This window comes from Lissotriton vulgaris, chromosome 10 (assembly GCF_964263255.1).
Source record: "Lissotriton vulgaris chromosome 10, aLisVul1.2, whole genome shotgun sequence".
Taxonomy (NCBI): domain Eukaryota; kingdom Metazoa; phylum Chordata; class Amphibia; order Caudata; family Salamandridae; genus Lissotriton; species Lissotriton vulgaris.
In genome coordinates, this window is record NC_141698.1 from 256490612 (window position 1) to 256510853 (window position 20242).

Genomic DNA, 20242 nt, shown 5'->3' on the forward strand with positions numbered 1-20242 from the left:
CTGTAAAAAATGCATCTTATTCAGTCATATTTACAAAGTGACGCATTTAGGTAGATGCGTCACTTTGTAAGCCCATGCGCCACATTATACCTACATCAGGTGTAATGTATGCAAAAGGGGTGTATTGATGCAAAAAAAGGGTCGTAGAGGTGACGCAGTGAAATCTATGAAATATCACTGCGTCACTTTTATGACGCTGTTGCGTCCAAATCTTGCGCCTGTATCACAGCAGGTGTAAGACTGATGCAGGCCCTTTCACATGGGGCCTGGCCCCATGTGAAAGGATGTATTGCTGGAGTTGCATCATTTTTGTGACACACTCCAGCAATGCATCACTTTTGCGCTTACAGATACGTCTGAAATACTGATGTATCTGTAAGTACTTCCGACATAATACGTCATATACTTAATATGACGCATGACTAGAAGACTGAAGGCCTCATTTATGAGGCCATGCGTCACTTTAACGCCACCGGTGCGTCACTTTTTGTGACGCACCAGTGCTGTAAAAAATGCACCTTATTCAGTAATATTTACAAAGTGACGCATCTAGGTAGATGCGTCACTTTGTAAGCCCCTGCGCCACATTATACCTTCGTCAGGTGTAATGTATGCAAAAGGGACGTATTGACGCAAGAAAGGGTCGTAGAAGGTTGACCGCCCTATGGAAATTAACATGGATAAAACACGTTTTGGGACCCCCTTTTATCTCGGCCCCCTCTTGACGAATCCCCCCACATTTTCAGGGAAGGAGCGGAGCGGGCCACCTTCTTTGAGAAATTCACGAAGATTCGTCTACCAGCGCCAAAGTTATTCCCAATAGAATGTTGCGGATTTCCTATGGGAAGTAGATCCTAAATATAACTACCTACTGGTGACCGCCAGTAGGTAATATATATCTATATATATATATATATATATATATATATATATATATATATATATATATATATATATATATATATATATATATATATATATATATATATATATATATATATATATATTTATATATATATATATATATATATATATATATATATATATATATATATATATATATTCACAGAAAAAACCATAGGTTATAGACCATATATAGTTAGGAATTTGCATTTACAAAACCTTGAAAATTCACTGAAAAAACCATAGGTTATAGACCATATATAGTTAGGGATTTAGGGATTAGCATTTAAAAAACCTTATTTTATTTGCACAAAACCATTGAAATTCCATATATAGTTAGTTGCACTAACTATATATCGCGGACCCGCAATCCACTGCTAATGATGTCACATATTACATCATTCATGACATGGTCAGTGACATCACTGATGACATCTCAAATGACATCACTGATGACATCACTGATGACATCACTGATGACAACACCCAGTGACTGTATGTTTCTGTAAAGTTAAAATATGTCTTACATATTGAAGAATGAGTGGATGTATAAGTGTCTGGATGAAGGATTTAGTAGGTGCATGACTGACTGTATGAGAGAATGATTAAATGTGTCTCACTGAGTGTATGGGTTAGTGATTAAAGTGTCTTAATTTGGCAATCATTATTTATGTTGTTCTGTAAACTGCTGCATGTTTAAACCAGTAGCTATATCAGTAGCTATATGGGTTATTGAATGATTGCCCAAGTATTTGTATGGGAGACTGAATATGTGTGTGGGTGGCTGGGAGGTGTATAACTCTGTGCATAGATGTGTGAGCAGTTGATTCCCTAGGTGTATGGGTTCAAAAGTGCATGTAGAAACAGCTGTATGGACAGTTGACTGTGTGCATGAGTATATTGGTGAGTGAATGGATATCTCAGTGCTACATGTCAAAGTAAGTACATATGTAAAACACACTCCGTGTGAGAGTTGACATATATAAATAACTGAACATAAGAGCCAGTGAATGTGTGAGTGGCTGTATGAATCATTGTGAACTTGTTTCAAGGATTGTATAAGAGAGTAAATATGTGTTACTATATGTTTGAATAAGTAAGGTGTGTATAACTGTATAGTTGAGGAAATGGAGATGTGATTGATTCTTTGCATGACTGACTAGGTGTGTGAGTAACTCCATGGATGTGTGACAGTCTGTGAGTGCCTGTTTACACTGAGTGTATCTAAGGTTATATTAGAGTCTGAAGATGTATTATCACATAAATGATATCATCAGTGATGTAATCAGTAATGTCAAATGAGATGTCAGTGATGTCATCAGTGATGTCATTTGAGATGTCATCAGTGATGTCATCAGTGATGTCATTTGAGATGTCATCAGTGATGTCATCAGTGATGTCACTGACCATGTCATGAATGATGTAATATGTGACATCATTAGCAGTGGATTGCGGGTCCGCGATATATAGTTAGTGCAACTAACTATATATGGAATTTCAATGGTTTTGTGCAAATAAAATAAGGTTTTTTAAATGCTAATCCCTAAATCCCTAACTATATATGGTCTATAACCTATGGTTTTTTCAGTGAATTTTCAAGGTTTTGTAAATGCAAATTCCTAACTATATATGGTCTATAACCTATGGTTTTTTCTGTGAATTTCATTGGTTTTTTAAAAGCTAATATCTATAGCTGTAAAATATATTCTTTATTAAGTGACGTATCACGTAGCCCGTGAGACGCCTCATGATGCATCGCATAACCGTGACGTATCGTCTCTGCAGCGCAAACCAAACCCAAAACGTAAGCGCGCCAGAACACGCTTAAAGATATATATATATTTTTTTAACCTTAATTAGACAAAATCCACACGTGCACATATCACAAACGTTCAAAAAACACAATATGTCGGACTCCCGTTACGCTGCCGGTTAGCTGCCCGGTTAACGTACCAGGAAGCACCTTTACCGCGAAAAATCGCAATTTTTTTTTTCTTATGCCCCGCAGGGAACTTTAATAGCCCCCTCATCAATCCTAGGGGTTCAGGAGGGTCTGCCTTACCCCTTTCATTCATTTACACCTTTTTTTTTCCACCTCTTGTCTCTCGATCCTACCGAGAGACAAGATGGCGGCCGCTCCGGACTGTTTACAATGTTGACAGCCAATCAGCTACTCCTCAGACTCCCGTTACACTGCCGGTTAGCTTCCCGGTTAGCTGCCCGGTTAGCTGCCCGGTTCGCGTACCAAGACGCGTCTCTACGGCGAAAAAATCGGATTTTTTTTTTTTTTTTTGGCCCCGCGTGGCTTTATAATATCCCCCTCATCAATCCTATGGGGTCAGAAGGGGTCTACCTTGCCCTCTTTCCTTCATTTCCCCCTTTGTTTTGGTCTCCTCTTGTCTCTCGATCCTACCGAGAGACAAGATGGCGGCCGCTCCGGACTGTTTACAATGTTGACAGCCTATCAGCTACTCCTCAGACTCCCGTTACACTGCCGGTTAGCTTCCCGGTTAGCTGCCCGGTTCGCGTACCAAGACGCGTCTCTACGGCGAAAAAATCGGATTTTTTTTTTTTTTTGGGGCCCCGCGTGGCTCTATAATATCCCCCTCATCAATCCTAGGGGGTCAGAAGGGGTCTACCTTGCCCCCTTTCCTTCATTTCCCCCTTTGTTTTGGCCTCCTCTTGTCTCTCGATCTTACCGAGAGACAAGATGGCGGCGGCTCCGGACTGTTTAGAATGTTGACAGACACCGGAGAGCCAATCAGCTTCGCTTCGCAAAGTTCCGATACGCGAAAAGTACGCGAACCGGAGCGCAGCCCGGAGCGCTGTTACAGATATATATCTTTTTTTAAACGTTAATTTCTCAAAATCCACTGAAGCACATATATTGAGCCCTAGCAAAGGCACATCAGGCTAACAGTCCCTACAATTTTGCCAAGTTTCGTGGAAATCCATTCAGCCGTTCGGGCTAAAAGTGAGGCCAACCGCCCTATGGAAATTAACATGGGAAAAACGCGTTTTGGGACCCCCCTTTTTTCTCAGCCCCCCCTTGACGAACCCCCCCCAAATTTCCAAGAGCTGCTCAGAAACAAAATGTGCCATTTTCCTGAAAATTTCAGCCAATTCCATCCACAAACGCCAAAGGTATTAGGCATAGAATTTTCAAAAGTTCCATAGAGAAAAAATCCTAACTATATATACCTACTGGCTATCGCCAGTAGGTAATATATATATATATATATATATATATATATATATATATATATATATATATATATATATATATATATATATATATATATATATATATATATATATATATATATATATATATATATATATATATATATATATATTTAAAGAGGTATTAATAGCAGTAGCACGTTTAATACATATACAACATTTTAATAAAATCCGAAGATGCCAATAATGTTGATATTATTTTTTTAAATTAATATTTATCAAATAAATTACTACATATACTTTTTAAATTATTCAATAGATATTTATTGGGGAGAGTTAATCTGCTCTAACATTTTATTTTATTATGTCTAGGGATAAAAAACAAATTTTTTACTTTTACATGTACATTTTTCATTAAAATATGTATTTTTTTTATTTATATATTTTATTATTTTTCCTCATACTACCCAAAGGAATATTTTCACTAAGGTGGTGGAGAGATCCATCTCCATGAGAAAAGTAACTAGTAGTAACTTTACACTTCTACGTTCAGTATTCGAGGCCTCTCTTCCCCATGACTTGAGCGGGAGGAGACAGGTAAGTGTACTCTTAAATCTACACTGGGAAATGGGGAATAACTAAAAAGTGTAGATATACAGCTACTTACATTAGTAAATCTACATGTGTAAGTATACCTCTGTGAATAAGGAACCAATACTCTTTAATACATCTTTAGTTTGTACATTCGTAACAAGGTAGAAAGATCACTTATCACTCGCACTTCGCTTTCTACCGGTCTTTAGGCTGCTTAGCAGACCCTGACCCCCATTTTTAAACCCATGGAGACTCTTAAGTAGCAACTGTTAAGCCACAAAGCGTATAACCGTCACAAAGTCAAGATGACGTTCGACAAGTGTCTATTAAAGTTCAAAAGCAAACTAGTGAAACTGAAGAGTGCACCCTGTCACCGGATAGACTCAAACCTAATGAGGCTTTTAACGTAAATCTACGCTACATAAACAACAACTATAAGCAATGTAACAATAACAAACCACACTTCATTTTTAGGTCTCGTAGAGAGACCTATTGCGGTGAAACCAAAAAGTTTAACTAAAGCGGATTTCCACGAGTGCATGAGTTCTCGTGACCGCGCTTTTATCCGAGCCGCCTGCCTCCGAGAGCTTCAAATTAAAGCCATCTGTTGCTTCCCCAGCTCACTCGGCCTCACTTCTCCTCCCCCTAATTAACACACACTTCTTTCACGGCCGCGAGGCCGTACTTCAAAGCGATCCGCTCCGCCCCCTGCTGCATTCACTTTCCCTCCACGTTCTCTCTTTTTCCTTCCTCTCCCCGTCTCCCTGGTGACACCTCTTTGCCCGCTTCTTGTTTATTGTGCTAACTTTAATTACCTGCACACCTCCGAAAAATGCCCTTTTTTAGATTGACAACACAGGCACACAGTCCATTTTTAAAATTCAATTAAAGTGCGGCGAGAGGGGGCTGCGGCCGCCATTGCTCACTGTGCACCAGTGTTGTTAATCTAAAAGTGCGCCCATATGTCATCTTTCGGTAAACTGCTGGAGTTTAGTTTACACTCCTCACAGCATTTGCTGCCCTATATGACCTCCTCCCTCCTCACTTTGCAAATGGGAGTTGCCCACCTTTCTTTTATTTTCTGCAGCTCGCCAAACTTTTTTTTAATACCCTATTTCTTTAATGCTTGTTCTTCAAAAACTCAAGACTTTCTTTTGATCGGTACAGCAGCTCCGCTACTTACGGGAGGCAAATAATGTGCTGGCTGAAACAAACTGATAAACTTCTGCAAAAAATACATCATGTGGATATGCCTTTGTAAATATGTTACGCATATAATAAATTTTTACACAGAAAACTTGTTTTTATCAGCAAGGGAGGTGCCCTTTCAGGAAGGAAGCGCTGGTTTTGCTTTACTTGCCATCTCTCTCCACTCGCTCCTTCACCCTCTCTCTCTGCTATCCCTCCCCCCTCCGTTCCAAACATTCCGGAGACTCCCAAAGCTTCTGATCTCTGCATTGATCGAAAGGCAGCTAGGGGGATAGAGATTTTGCTCCCAGTCGTGAAAGAGCAACACCATTTTCTACAGAACATGCAGCAAGGCAAAATTCAACACTACCTTGGGAATTAGTTATCACGTTGTTTTTCAATCCAGTAGCTAACTATGCACTTTAAAGCAACAGGACTTCTCCAAACATATTTGAATTTAAATATGTGCTGCATCAAAAACTGCTGCTGTACATTTTCGCTTATTTAAAAATGATAGTTTTACTCATGTGTCGGACTCATTACAATTTAGATGAAAACAGCCGAATACATCTGTATTGTATTTCTGTTGTAATGTCGGGTGCTCTAATCGCAATGCTCTGAATACTTTTCCTTTAAGTTTTGTGTTATTAACGTGTTCTCTCTCAGTAGTATTTCTCGTCTTCAGTAGTGGCATGAAGAGAAGCAGCAGCTCCTCCAAGGCACAGCTCTGCCTCGGCTGCATCTTCCAGCTGCCCATGGCGAGCTCTTAGACTTTCTTTCCCCGTCTCTGTCTGAATTATTTTGAGTCGGATACACTTAAATGAAATTCTTTTAAGTGATAATAATCAATGTAAATATGGGATGCGCAGCCATCCCCAGCTTGATTATCAATTGATAGCTCAGCCTCGCAGGTGCGCGCACCCATAGACCGTCCTCGTGTGCCTAGGTTCTCCACGGCAGGTGCACGGCGAGTACATTTACTCATGATCACTGCCAGCCTCAGGGTAGCCCCCACGCACCGACAGAACTGTAGCCTACTTTTGGCAGGGCCTCCCTTCTCTGACAGTGCTGCTGTTCTCATTCCCTCAGGGCGCTACTTAGCCTCCGGCTGAAGGGCATGTAATCAGTTCCAGTGCCTTACTCTCCTGGCTGCCACATGCAGTAAGCTGCACTGTATCTCGCACCATCCGCATCAAGTCAGAGTCCAAGGTACAGAATTACCCAGACCGGCGCAATAACCAGGCCTGTGCTGCATTGAATTTGTCATTGTATTTATTGTTTTAATCATATTTAATTCTGGTGTGTTGTTTATTAAAAAAAACTAATTATTTGTTGCACGTATCGTTTACAACGAATGGTGTATTTAGGCTTTGTCAATATTTGGGTCGTAGCATGTGTAATATATCCGAAGCGTTTCGTTTAGTTTCATCACATATGGTGAGTTTATCATGTGTTTTTGTTTGACTAACCAGCACCTTTAAACACGCCTGTCACGTTTGTTTTCAACAATTTTTCTCTTTTCCTTTAAACATTGAAAGCACTAAAACAGAAAACCCTTTTCTGCTTTCTATCGCCCTTGGTCCAGAAAAAAGTCTCTCCTATTTTACCGTGTTCAAAAGGTTTGCTTTATTATTGTCATGGAAAGGCTCTCTCTTGGAAGGTATGTATGTCACTGTAAAACTGTTCTGTATAACTTTTAAAGTAATTTTAGCAAGGCGTTGCTTAAATAAATGCATTACTACATCTATTGTTGAATTGTGGGAGTGATGCTGATTAAGGAGATTGTCTTTCGGAACATTTGGAAGATACTGTAAATGTCAATCGGTCCTTAAGTTCGGTCGGATGTAGAACAATTGGTAGTTGGTGTCTGTCACTTAATTAGAAAAATAATGAGTGGTCTAATTGTGCCATATTACGGTTGCCTGGGAAAAAACTCACAACGGAGACACGCTTGTTATAAAAACAAGGAAGGATGTTTAGTTAGTGCCCTTGCTGCATAGTCAGGGATTTTGCTGCAAGAAACCTAGCCCAGGGACATGCAGTGTTCAATTTTCAAAAGACTACTTAAATGTAAATTGGCTGTAGTTTAGGCACATGTCTGCAAAGCTTACACGTGCTGAAAGTTGCTTGCAACTGCTTCTGTTTTTAGCAAATTTAAGATTTTACAAAAAAATCATAATTATAAATGGTAGCATGGTGACATCTTGAAACCCCGCCTGGCTCTCTCACATAAAACAAGCTGCATGTGATCCAGTCACGGAGCACACCCATAGAGGTTATTAGCAGGAGTATAACATACCAGACCTTTTTAGTATTTCTTATTATTAGCGATTGCGAGGTATAGTTGTCCAGTACAGTTCTATGCGCTACCATACATGTTTCAACAGATGACTAGTGTGTCAGTATTTATCCGTTATATATACCGTTCCACTGATGCTTCTTTTGCTTGAATTCAGATACATTTTACTATGATTCAGAAATCAATCCACTGATGTATAAGTGCTCTTTGAAATCAAGGTCACAGTATGAGACCAGATCGGTTGTGATTATTGGAGAGGTTTCCAAGTGCATGCAACAGCTTTCCAGAAGTAGAGCCAAAAACACTACACACAACTATAAGGGCTCTACGCAATGGGAGTGATTTTAAGTTTGTGTTCCATATTTTATACACTCTCTCTCTCGCAATTATATCTATATCCCTCCATCCCCTGCAGTCTTCGGCATAGATGCTAGAACGGTGAAGTTTCTTATTAGTAGTCTTTATTCCTTGGCTTTAAGTATGTTTTCGGACAGCCTTTGTTAGTGACCCAATAGTGAAGCAAAAGTTTCTTAACTTATCCCTGGTGACTTTTGGCAGATTCAATCTTCTGAGTTTGTTTTATCTGTGTTAAGATGGATATGTTTGGCAGTGGCTTTTTTTCATAGTTTGGTATTTTGCATGCCTTTAAAAGCTTCAAGTTCATTCCAGGTGACCTGTGACGTTCTAGCATCTTGGTGCTTGTTTCCCAGTGCACTGGGCTTTGATTCTCGATGGTTTGGTCGAATTTCCTGGCCAATTCCATTTAATCCTTGGGGTTTCTGGTGGTCGAATTCTGTGGGGGTACTCGGTCTGTTGCCAAACATATTAACTTAAAGTGGTACATTGCTTATTGTTGTTCTTGCTTATTGGTTGCAATGTCAATCTAATTGTCTTGCCTCTTATTTTAGTGTGTAAGGCCTTTCCTTCCTTCTCATGTTTGTCCCGTCTCTCGAAAAAAAACATTACTGTGCCCTTATTCAGAACCTTGTTGTCTCTTCCTGCTCCTTCTTTTCTGTCTCTGCCATCTTGTGTATCCCTCTGTCACCATCCTCTCTTTATCTCTCAGTTCATCCCATACCCCGCTGCAGTTTCCCTCTCTCCATCCCTCAGACCATCTCTTTAATCTCCCCGTTAACCTTTCAGTCACTAAATGTCTCTTTCTCTCTTCATCTCCTTCTTAGTCTCCTAGGCAATGTATTCTCTACCAGCACTGTGTATCCTTATTTCAAACCAGTCTCTCTCGCACACCTGCCACTTCCCCAGACCATCCCTTTTATGCCTCTCCTTCATTTTATTCTCTCTCTTAGATCCTCTCATGAGGCCTATCCCACCTGCCTCTCTTAAGCCACCCCTCCTAACCCTCGCCCTACCTGCCTCTCTTACACACCTCTCCTAACCCTCCACACCTGCCTCTCTTACACATCTCTCCTAACCCTCCCCCGCCTACCACTCTTTAACATCTGTCCTAACCCTCCCCTCCTGCCTCTTACACCATCTCTCCTAGCCACCTCCACCTGCCTCTCTTACACATTTCCCCTAACCTTCCCTGTCTGCCTCTTACTCCATCTCTCCTCAACCTCCCAGTCTGCCTTTCTTACACATCTCTGCTAACCTTCCCCGTCTGCTTCTTACACATCTCTCCTAACCCTCCACATCGCCCTCACTCTATCTATCTATCGGCCTCACTATCTATCTATTGCCCTCACTCTATCATCCTCACTCTATCTATCGCCCTCACTCTATCTATCTATTGCCCTCTATCTATTCATCTATCACCCTCTATCTATCCATCTATCGCCCTCTATCTATCCATCAATTGCCCTCTATCTATCCATCTAGCGCCCTCTATCTATCCATCTATTGCCCTCTATCTATCTATCTATCGCCCTCACTCTATCTATCGGCCTCACTCTATCTGTCTATCTATCTATCGCCCACACTCTATCTGTCTATCTATCGCAATCACTCTACCTGTCTATCTATCTATTGCTATCTATCTATCTATCTATCTATCTATCTATCTATCTATCTATCTATCTATCTATTTATCTATCTATCCATATATCTATCTATCTCTCCTTCACTCTATCGCCCTCCCTCTATCTATCTATCTCCCTCCCTCTATCTATCTATCGCCCTCCCTCTATCTATCGCATTCACTCCATCTATCGCATCGCCACAACATCACTCAGCACCACCACAGCATCACTCAGGGGCACCACAACATCACTCAGGGGCACCACAACATCACTCAGGGGCACCACAACATCACTATATGCTACCACAGCATCACTGAACGCCACAGCATCACTTGTCGCCACCCCAACATCACTCAGCGCCACCACAGCATCAATCTGTGCAACCATTCAACAACAACTGGTTCAAATATGTTCTCACAACGTTTCAAGCTTTATTACAAATGTCACAAAAAGACGTTAATATTTCACTTCTATTCTTGGATTTTGGTCATAATAAAATATACTGAACATAATCTTCACAAAAGTTATTTACAAAAGTTTAAGCTATTGCCAATATAAATTAAAATAACTTTTATTTAAGTATTAATTATAAAAAAAAATAAAAGCCATTGTTATTTGTAATATCAATACATCTAAGTCACGTAAATACAACACATATTGCATTACAAATGTTATAGGTGTCACATTTGCGAAAGTTATAACTATTGGCATTGTAAATGACAAAGCTATTAATTTCTCTATTTTCAAAACCAACACATAAATAAAAAAATGTGTCATTTACAATACCAATAACTCAAACTTTCCTAATACGAGACCTATTGCATTGCAAATGCTTGTTTTCTGTGAGTTTTTTCTTTGCAGACAATGCCATTCTATTCGCACAGAGCACATAAAAGACAATACATTTTCGGGTTTTTTTTCTGACAATCTTACATTCTTAAGTCGCTCTTTCGTTCCTTTTAAACAAAAGCTGACACCGAGAGGGAGGCGTCACTCCTGTCTTTTATGAGCCGCAGTTTCCTGGTTAGCTGATCATTGACTCCAGAGCCAGGTGCACGAGGCCGCGGAGTCAGCGTCAGGCACTGAAGAGAAACTGCAGACCCGAGATCCGAGTCCAAAGAAGAGGTACGTAAACGATGCAGAGTTACTTACGCGTTCTCTCTAAAGACAGAGCGGTAAAGGGCGGAGATACTCAATAATAATACAAGTTCCCAGACCGGCACAGAGTACACATACTGCAATAATATGTGCTCCCTCTAAAAACCACCTGTGCAGTCAGCACGGACAGGTTCTCTTCCCTTGGGCTAGAGCAGTTTCGGTTTTCGATGTGTATAGACACGGCTACTAAAGATCGGTGACGTTTTAAGACAGGCCCCGCCTTTCAGGGGGGTGCCCTGAAAGAGCCAGCACTATTTTGCAGAGAGGTTTGCCCTGATGACCGTGAAAAATCCTTAAACAGATTGTTTTAAATACTGTTCTCCTTCAATTTATTTTTTATGTGGGTGGTGTGTGAGATGCTATTACGGTCATTTTGCAGAGAAATGTTCTGTTCATGTTTCATGCAACATCCATAACAAAACGTTTATTTCAGATAAAAACAGGACCTGACATATATATGTATATATAGGAGGGTGTCATAGACAGTATTTGCAGTAATATTAGTGAGTCGCTGCTGTTATACAATATTCAAAACACACATCACTATCCCTGAATATTAATTGTAACACTTTCAGACTTTAGACCAGTGTGCCTGTGCACTGTCACGGACCTAGACAAAGAGGGGATGCAACAGCGGAAATTGGATCACAAATTCGAACTGTTCCGAACTGGGACCGCCCAACATACCTTTACTCCGTGCCCCCAACATCCTTAAAATCCCTAAAATCCTTAAGTTGTCCCTGCTAAAGCTTTGTGTGTTTTTGCGGGTGTGTTTATACATGCTTTTGTTTTCGAAGGACATTGTTTCACAGTAGGTTATCTGCATTGTAAGGCTGGATAGAAACTCTGGGCGGGCCGGCATGCTGTGCTGCTAGCCAAGCTATCAACATGGATATGTACGCATTTTACTTTATAAAACAGGCAATCATTTTTCGAACAAAACCTGAAAATATGTGTTTGATAATACCAGGAGAGCCTAAAAAAGAGAGAAAGTAAATTGCACTGGTTTTCAATGTCGGCAAGGAAAATAAGACGTTCATTTACTAATATATCAGGTTGTAGGTATAATCTTATAAAAACTCCAATAAGGATTATTTTAAAGTAGAAAATACTAACTGAAATGTTTTTTGGCACTTATTAGTATTATTACACATACAATGGCATTAATGTCCTCAACATATGAAGAGCCCTTGTTTATTTAGTTGTACAAATATTGAAATGTATGAGAAACTGATCGCCTACAGATGTTTGTACATGGTCCAAACCCTAGCAAACTGTCTCTTAAAGATGTCAAAGTCCAGTAAATATCTCTGCAAAACTGCACAAATCTACTGTACAACATTCATAGGTATGATCAGAACGTATTTCTCGCAGTGCTGTATTTGAGGCATATTAGAGTTGCTTCCAAACAGTGAGTATGTGATAACAATTGACATGGAATTCAGGTGTCGATTGGTTCTTGTTTATTTTAAGTGCATGTGTCTTTGTTGTTGGAAACTGGGTTACTGGCTGAGGTGGGTGAAACCCTACTCAAGCAACAACCACAATCCTTGGCAGTGTGACGTCACAAACAAACCCCAAATTATCCTCTGATAGCTTGGCACAGAGCAGTCAGTCTTAACCTAAGGCAATGTGTAAAGTATGAATGCAGCACTTCAAGCAGAAACAAAATAAAAACACCACAGAAGAAAAATTCCACACCAATTAAGAAAAAAATAGAATAATATCTAAATAATAGTTTAACACCTAGACAACTAAAAACCAATCAGTAGAAACAGAGATATACAGTTTTCCAAGATTTCAGTGAATATTGCGCCAACAAAATGCAAAATGCCAATGGAGGTTATCTGGTCACACCAGATCGGGACAAAGTCATAAGTTCAGACTGACCGCGATGGAAGGCTGGTTGCCTACAGGGACCCAGTTGGGCCCGCTGAACAAGAGCACCTAAAATCCTAGTTGCGAAGCAATGAAAACTCATTAAGTTGAGTTGCGCTGGCCAACATAAAAAAACAGTTGCCTTGGAGCTTGCGGAGAGTGGTCCTGTGCTAAGGTGCATCGCACAGCAAAGTCATAGACATCAATTGGAGCTTGAGATGCTAAGTCTAACATAGTTGTCAAGGAAGCCGCTGAGGCTTGCGAAGACTTGCATAGCAAAGCGATAGTGCGGATAAACAGGTCTGTCACATTTGGCCGATGCTGGTGAAGCCGCTCGGGTTTGCGAAGACTTGCATCGAGACGCGACATGCTGCATTGAGTTGTGCTGGTTGTCGGTGTTGAGATGCATCACCCTGGGTGGGGCCAGGGGAGCTGGATATGTGATGCATGGTTCTGCGTCTGAGCTGCGGCACGCTTGGCTGGCTGGCAGTGTTAAGATGCATTGTGCTGGATCAAGCTTGAGAAGCTTTTGGGTGATGTATGTTCCTGCGTCGGAGACACATGGCCCAGAGAAGCCTGTTGTGTCCTTTTGGCTTGAGAACAGGAGGTCAGCCAACTTACCCATGGAGTTCTTGGAGTCCGGGGATACACAGGAAGCCTGGGTTCAGTCACAGCAGGGCAGCTCACAGCAGAAGAATCCTAGTCCTGGTGCAGTAAGAGCAATCTTTGGGCAGCAGAGAAGTCCTTGAGCAGCAAAGCAGGTCAGCCATGCAGACTTCACAGCTGGACAGTTCTTTTCTCTGGCATTGTCCACATGTCCAGAAGTGATATGAAGAGTTGAGCTCTAAGGTCCGATATTTATTTCTGGTGCCCATTTTCAAGCAGGAGAATGTTCTGGGGGTTCCCACCCTCTTTAAAAGGTTGGAATTATCTGCCTTCCTGCCCTGGCCCCAGACTATATGGGGTAACAATAGACTAATGTCTAACCCCTTGGTGGCAGGGCCTTTGTGATGTGCAAGTGTGATAGGCAACTGCTCCTCCCCCTCATTAACTTAGAGAGACCCATCCTCCCAACACCTATCTTCCCTTTGTCTAACTGTCTGGTAGCAATACTTTCATTTCATAAATCTTTATTTCGGTAAAATTTTTCACCATAAAAGACATTAATAACATTCATAAAATTACTAAAAATAGGGATTTGTACTTTATAAAATCAACCGTTGTCATTAAAAAACAGAGTTTCCTAGTACAATATCATGTCCTTGGTACATTAAGGTCAGTGGCCAGCCCTGAGGCATTTTCTTCTCAGAAACCAAATGGCACCCAAATATTTGGCTACTGCAAAAACAATATAGTCCGACAGATTTGATTTCAGAACTCTGAAGGCAGCCAAACACTCTACAAATCCCAAGTTTCTACATAGGGGAACTATCCATTTCTTGCGAATCTCACGGTAGACCGGGCAAAAAAAGAGTATATGGAGTTCAGACTCATCGGACATTCTACATGCTGGACACATGCTGACTGATTGTTCACTCCACTTACTTGTGAAAGCTCGAAGAGGGAGGGACCCATGCCTCCACTGCAAATATAGTTTCCTAAGCAAGGGAGGATACAGTTTATCTAGAATTGGTGCAAAACTGTAGGTATCCTTAATGCAAAGAAAAGAGTCAGTCAATGAGCCAGGTTTTTGGTGGTTTAAGAGTTCCATTAGTTTACTGTCATGAAATGCCTTAGCTAATTTCTTTTTCGGAAAAAATGGGCAGGTGGTTAGAGGATCAGACCACATCTTCGAGAGTCCCAGACCCTCCAGTTCTGATTTGATAAATTTGAGCCACTTACTTTTCCCAGCATTGGAAATAGCGAGCACCTCCTGTAATCCCTGTCTGTAGCTGGTCAATTCTGGAGTTGCCCACAGCCTGCGCCAGTAAGCCAGAGGACGAAAAGCCAGTTCTTCGTCTAGTGGTCGCAACCCTAGGTCCAGCCTTAGAGGAACAAGAGGCGTACTGGAGGGGAGTCCTACAACCCTTCCGAATAAATTTGTTCTCCTCTTTTACCAGATCTAGTGTTCCTGCATGACCCCAAAGTTCACACCCATACATGGCAGGCCCCCTTGCCTGTGCCTTGTAAATCTGTATAGGTGGGCCTATGGGTCGGATGGATGATTTGTTGTTACCCAAGAGATTCATAATGCCCCCCGAATATTGAGTCAATTTAAGGAGTGCTTTCTCCTTGTGCGTACTCCAGGACAATTTATCGTTTAACATAACTCCCAGGTACTCGAAAGTTTTCACCCTCTCAAGTCTGCTCTGTCCGATTTTAGGGCTAGAGCGGAATTTCGGCGGGGGGTTAAGGACCATAAATTTGGTCTTTATGGTGTTAATTTCTAGACCGTGATCCCCACAGAAGTCCGCGAAGCCATCAAGAACGCGCTGGATACCCGTTGCAGACTTTGAAAGCAACAGGGTGTCATCGGCGTACATGATCGCTGGCACCTTGACGCCCGCCAGCTTGGGAGCATCGGAGTTGACAACCCCATTTAAGTGAGAGATAACCCCGTTGACGTAGAGACAAAACAGGGTTGGTGCAAGCACACAACCCTGTCTTACCCCCCTGTCAACGGGGAACCTATTTGACAATGCTCCCACCTTGCCACACCTCACCGTGGCAAAATTGGCACTATTGAGATGAACAATCATCTCCAGCATACCCTCAGGGACACCCAGTTTGGCCAACACCTCCCAAAGCTTTTTACGGGGGACCAGGTCGAAGGCCGCCCTCAGGTCCACGAATACAGTGTAGAGGCTACCACCCTCCAACTGCACCGTTTTCCAAAAAATGAGGACAAGCCGAAAGACCTGATCTAAGGTTGAAACCTTCTCCCTAAAGCCAGCTTGGAAAGGATTCAGGATATCATGTTCCGTCATCCAATCCAGCAGGCGGTCCAACAACAGCCTGGCGAACAGTTTTTGTGAGACGTCTATCAGGCTTATTGGCCTATAGTTGGCTGGGATTAGAGGTGATCCCTTCTTAAAGATTGGGACTATCTCTGCCCCCAGCCAAGTTGGGGGGATTGGCATGCCATTCAAAATCACGTTGAACAGTACCCTAAGGTACGGGGCCCAAATTTTAACTTCATGTTTGTATAAGTCCCCTGGCAACCTATCTAGACCTGGCGCCTTTTCAGCAGCCAGGCCCTTGATTGCCATACTAACTTCTGCCAAAGTGAATCCATCCATGGGAGCTACACTTCCATTGGGTTGGTGCATTATATCTTCTGGTGGGGTCACCAGTTGGTCCCGATTGTATGATTTATACAGGGTTTCTCTGTAGGATCTTCCGAAAGGATTTTGTAATTTCGTTGGTCAGATAATAGACGCATGCGTTCAGTATTGTAAGCGTCTTGGGTTTGTAGGACTATGGCTCCGCCCTTATCTGCCGGTTTAATGATTAATTCTTTGTTGTTAGTTAGCTCCCTAATGGCTTTTTGTTCATCGCCACTGGTATTGTGGAAAAAATTGATGTCCTTTGCGTTGAGTTTGTTAACCTCAGTGATTATGGCTTTCTCAAATGTGAGAATTTCAACTGGCATTGCAGAGTCCGGAGGAGTGAATGTAGACTTCAATTTTAAGCCAGTGTCCGTTGTTTCTTTTGTTGCTGGTTTATCTTGGAAGTAGGCTTGTAATTTTAGTTTTCGTGTAAATTCCTGAGTTCCATATTTAATTTGAAGATGTCAGGTTTTTGTGTGGGCACAAAGCCTAGTCATTTATTTAGTACTTTTCTTTGTGTATCCATTAAAGGCCAAGGTGTGAGGTTTACTACTAGGTCCCCCTCTTGCTCGTTGAATGCTAGTTCGGGAGGGATCCGGTCATGCTCCTCGTTGTGCGAGCGTTGGCTTGGTCTTGATCCTCCCATGCAACGGTGTTGCCCTTCCGGTTTCGTCCCCGTGTTGCAGGGCGCGTGCCTACAAAAGGTTGTTGTTGGCCGTAGTATCCCTCATTGTAATCAGGGTTCCACTGTTGGTAGTTGGGTCCTCCAGGTGGAAGTCCATATTCGAATGGGTTGAATTGTGGCGGGCCCATGTATTGTGGGTATTGTGGTTGGGGTTGGTAACCCCTCCATCTGCGTTGCCTGGGAAATTGTTTTCTCCTCTGTCTCCAACCACCCTTTCGTGGTCTGGAACCTCTGTTGCCACTTGAATTTGAACCCGAAGACCCATTGTCTGAGATATCACTGTCAGCATCGCTGTATGAACTCTTCGGAATGTAGTCTGGTTTGGTGTAAGGGTATGCACTTTCGGGTGTGAATTTTGCCTTGTCTTTGGTTAGTTTGTTGGATTTGCTTTGTTTTAGGGTAAACTCAAAATCCGTCATTTGTTTGTTTAATTCGTCCAGCCTGATTTTCAAATCCGCTGGCGAAATGTATGTACTGAGCTGTACCTCTATTTTACTAATTTCAATTTTTAGCTCTTGTGTGATCCTAGCTGCTGTTTTGATTATTAAGACTAGCCAGTCTCTAGAGCAATTAATTATACACCAATTAGAAAAACGTGAGTAAGGTGGGGAAGTTGTGCCCCCGTCCTGAAGAAGGAGCACCAGCTCCGAAACATGTCGACGCACACCAGAGGTACTGTCCATAGTCACAACAGCTAACTACCTCACCCTGCACTTCTTTTACTAGTACCAGCCCGAGGTTGAATACAATTTTTCCCTGACACCTATGAGCCAGGTACTTTTTAATCTTCACCACATCCCACCACTCACATTTTTATAAAATACCCAACCACTTCCACCACACGCACCACACATAGTCTCAACTACAAGTGCTCCCGTGTAGTCGTAGGTCGCAGCACGCCGCATCCCGTTAGAGGGGTGCGTAGGCCCCAATGATGAAGCATGACACCAAGGGGCCTGTTGGTGTGTGAGGGGTATTTTACAAAACACTGAATGTCCCCGCATCTGTGGTCGACATTCCCCTTGTCTACTGTGAGTAGGATTCTTTTTGTTTATGTAACAGTGCCCGTGGAGTAAGAATCCTAACTCTTCACTCTACCTCCCTTCTGTTGTTATTTTTGAATTAAAATAAACTACAAACAAATCTGTGGGTGGAAAATATCTGTGTTAATTCTCAGAATATTATTCAGTGTTAGCTAACTCAAAACGAGTTCAAACAAGTCTTTACCTCTCAACGCCCAGATTGACTTGATACCTTGATGATTTATGCGAATCAAAACAAATGCATCCGGGTCTCCCAGGATTCTACAATGCTGCACCACCATTAGTGAAGCAAAATTCTACAAAATGTAGAGCACAGTAGTGAGACTACTGATTAAACAAGCATGTGAAAAACAGTGGAATTAAAAGTGAAAAGTGTAAGTGTGTTATTTACCTTGGCGAAACGAAGCGTGGATAGCCTTTCCCACAAACAATACAAAGAACGTGCTCCTTAACTGGACCTCTATACTCAGTGCCTTTAAAAAAACTGCATGCCTCATGTATGCCTCATGTATAGCGTATGGCCCAGAAGTGAATGAAACTTATGGTGAAAATAAAAGACATACTCCTGTGTATGTGCAAGAGGCATATACTATTACATGGTATCTGAAAGATATCAATTGCCCATGCTGCAAACTGTGCGGCAAGCACAAACAATCTACAAAGGTAGCAATGGGTTACGATAGGATGCAATGGTATAAACAGCAGTAAAAGCATGTACATTGTGAATCCAAATGTGGAGATAAATCCAACTGGTAATAAAAAAAATTCGACTCTTCTGTATTCCCACACTTCCCCCCACAAAAACATTACCCCACTTGTGTGGGTGTGCCTAGCATTCGCGACAGGAAAGGCCACAAAAGACAGATTAGTGTGTTCTTGGACAGGCGGTCCCGCAGTTATCACAAGATCCGGCTCCATCGTTCCATGGTCTTGATTATATTTGTATTATAAAAGCACCCTGTTCTGGGGCATTCATTATCAATGAGCCATCAGTGACCATACAACATAGTGAAAGAGATTGCCATGCATTATTTGCGTTGCTTTGGAAACAGTTAGGAGGCTTGTTTTTCTTATATCAGAAGCGTCAGCACCTTTCAGCATCAGCGCCTCATGAATTGCCCCAGATCTCAGGATACATTGGGATGAAGTTACTATATATGATTATATTTAAAACTATGAGATACTATATCATGGAACTACCTAGATAAGAGCCTAAAAGGACACGACAATAGTGCCAGAATCATTGATGTTTGACAGCTTCATTTAACATAACAATAAGATGCCCGCAAAATATATTGATTGACGATCAGACTGCAGTTGAATTAGATAAGAGACAACCTACCAACAGAAAACAGTTCATATAAATTTTTGTATGCCACTGGTAGAAACACCCTGAGGAAGGTTAAACACAGAAACGGGTTGGTGACAATCATGTCTTTTAACCATTGTTTCCCATATAATATTGGATATTGACATTTAGACTTATTGCTGTATTGACCATCTTTTTGCATTCTCCAGTATACTGTTGTTCTTATCAAACTTTTTCTCGGTGTGGTGATACCCAACGAGAAAAAAAGATTTATTAATGATTTTTTTTTCTTTTTTTGACTTTATTGTTGTATGTTTGCATGTCATTTTAGTATATATTTTTGATATCAATTACAATCTATGTGAGAAAATAAAATAAATAAAAAAGATATATGTTTGGTATATTACGTGTGTGAAGCTTAGTCTTTGCTTGGATATCTATGATATAGTTGTAGCACATATGTACTAGTAGCACCCTTACCCAGTGCGGACCCTTTTTTCAAATCAAGGTCACAAAAGACTACATGGAGGTGACAACCCTTTTTGTCTGAGTGGGCAGCTGTGGAATTTAGGCATGAGCTCATCAGCAACACCAGGAAATCTACCAAGCCCAGATATTTCTGAAACCTAGACACGCAGGTGAGTCCTGGGTGGTGTTACTTGATGGGAACCCACTACATTTTTAGACCTACAGCGTCCCCCAAACCTCAACCCTTAGCTAAAATCCCACAATTCCTTACATATCACCCCTTTGA

General features: G+C 41.5%; 1 protein-coding gene across 1 annotated transcript in view; it reads left to right on the forward strand.

The window, feature by feature from the left end:
* The first annotated feature begins 11219 nt into the window (after nucleotides 1-11219).
* LOC147685063 (GTPase IMAP family member 7-like) overlaps nucleotides 11220-20242 on the forward strand; it is a 121517-nt gene continuing 112494 nt past the window's right edge. Inside the window, exon 1 of the mRNA XM_086940949.1 lies at nucleotides 11220-11271. The gene's annotated coding sequence lies outside the window, so the exon portion shown is untranslated. The remainder of the gene's footprint in view (nucleotides 11272-20242) is intronic.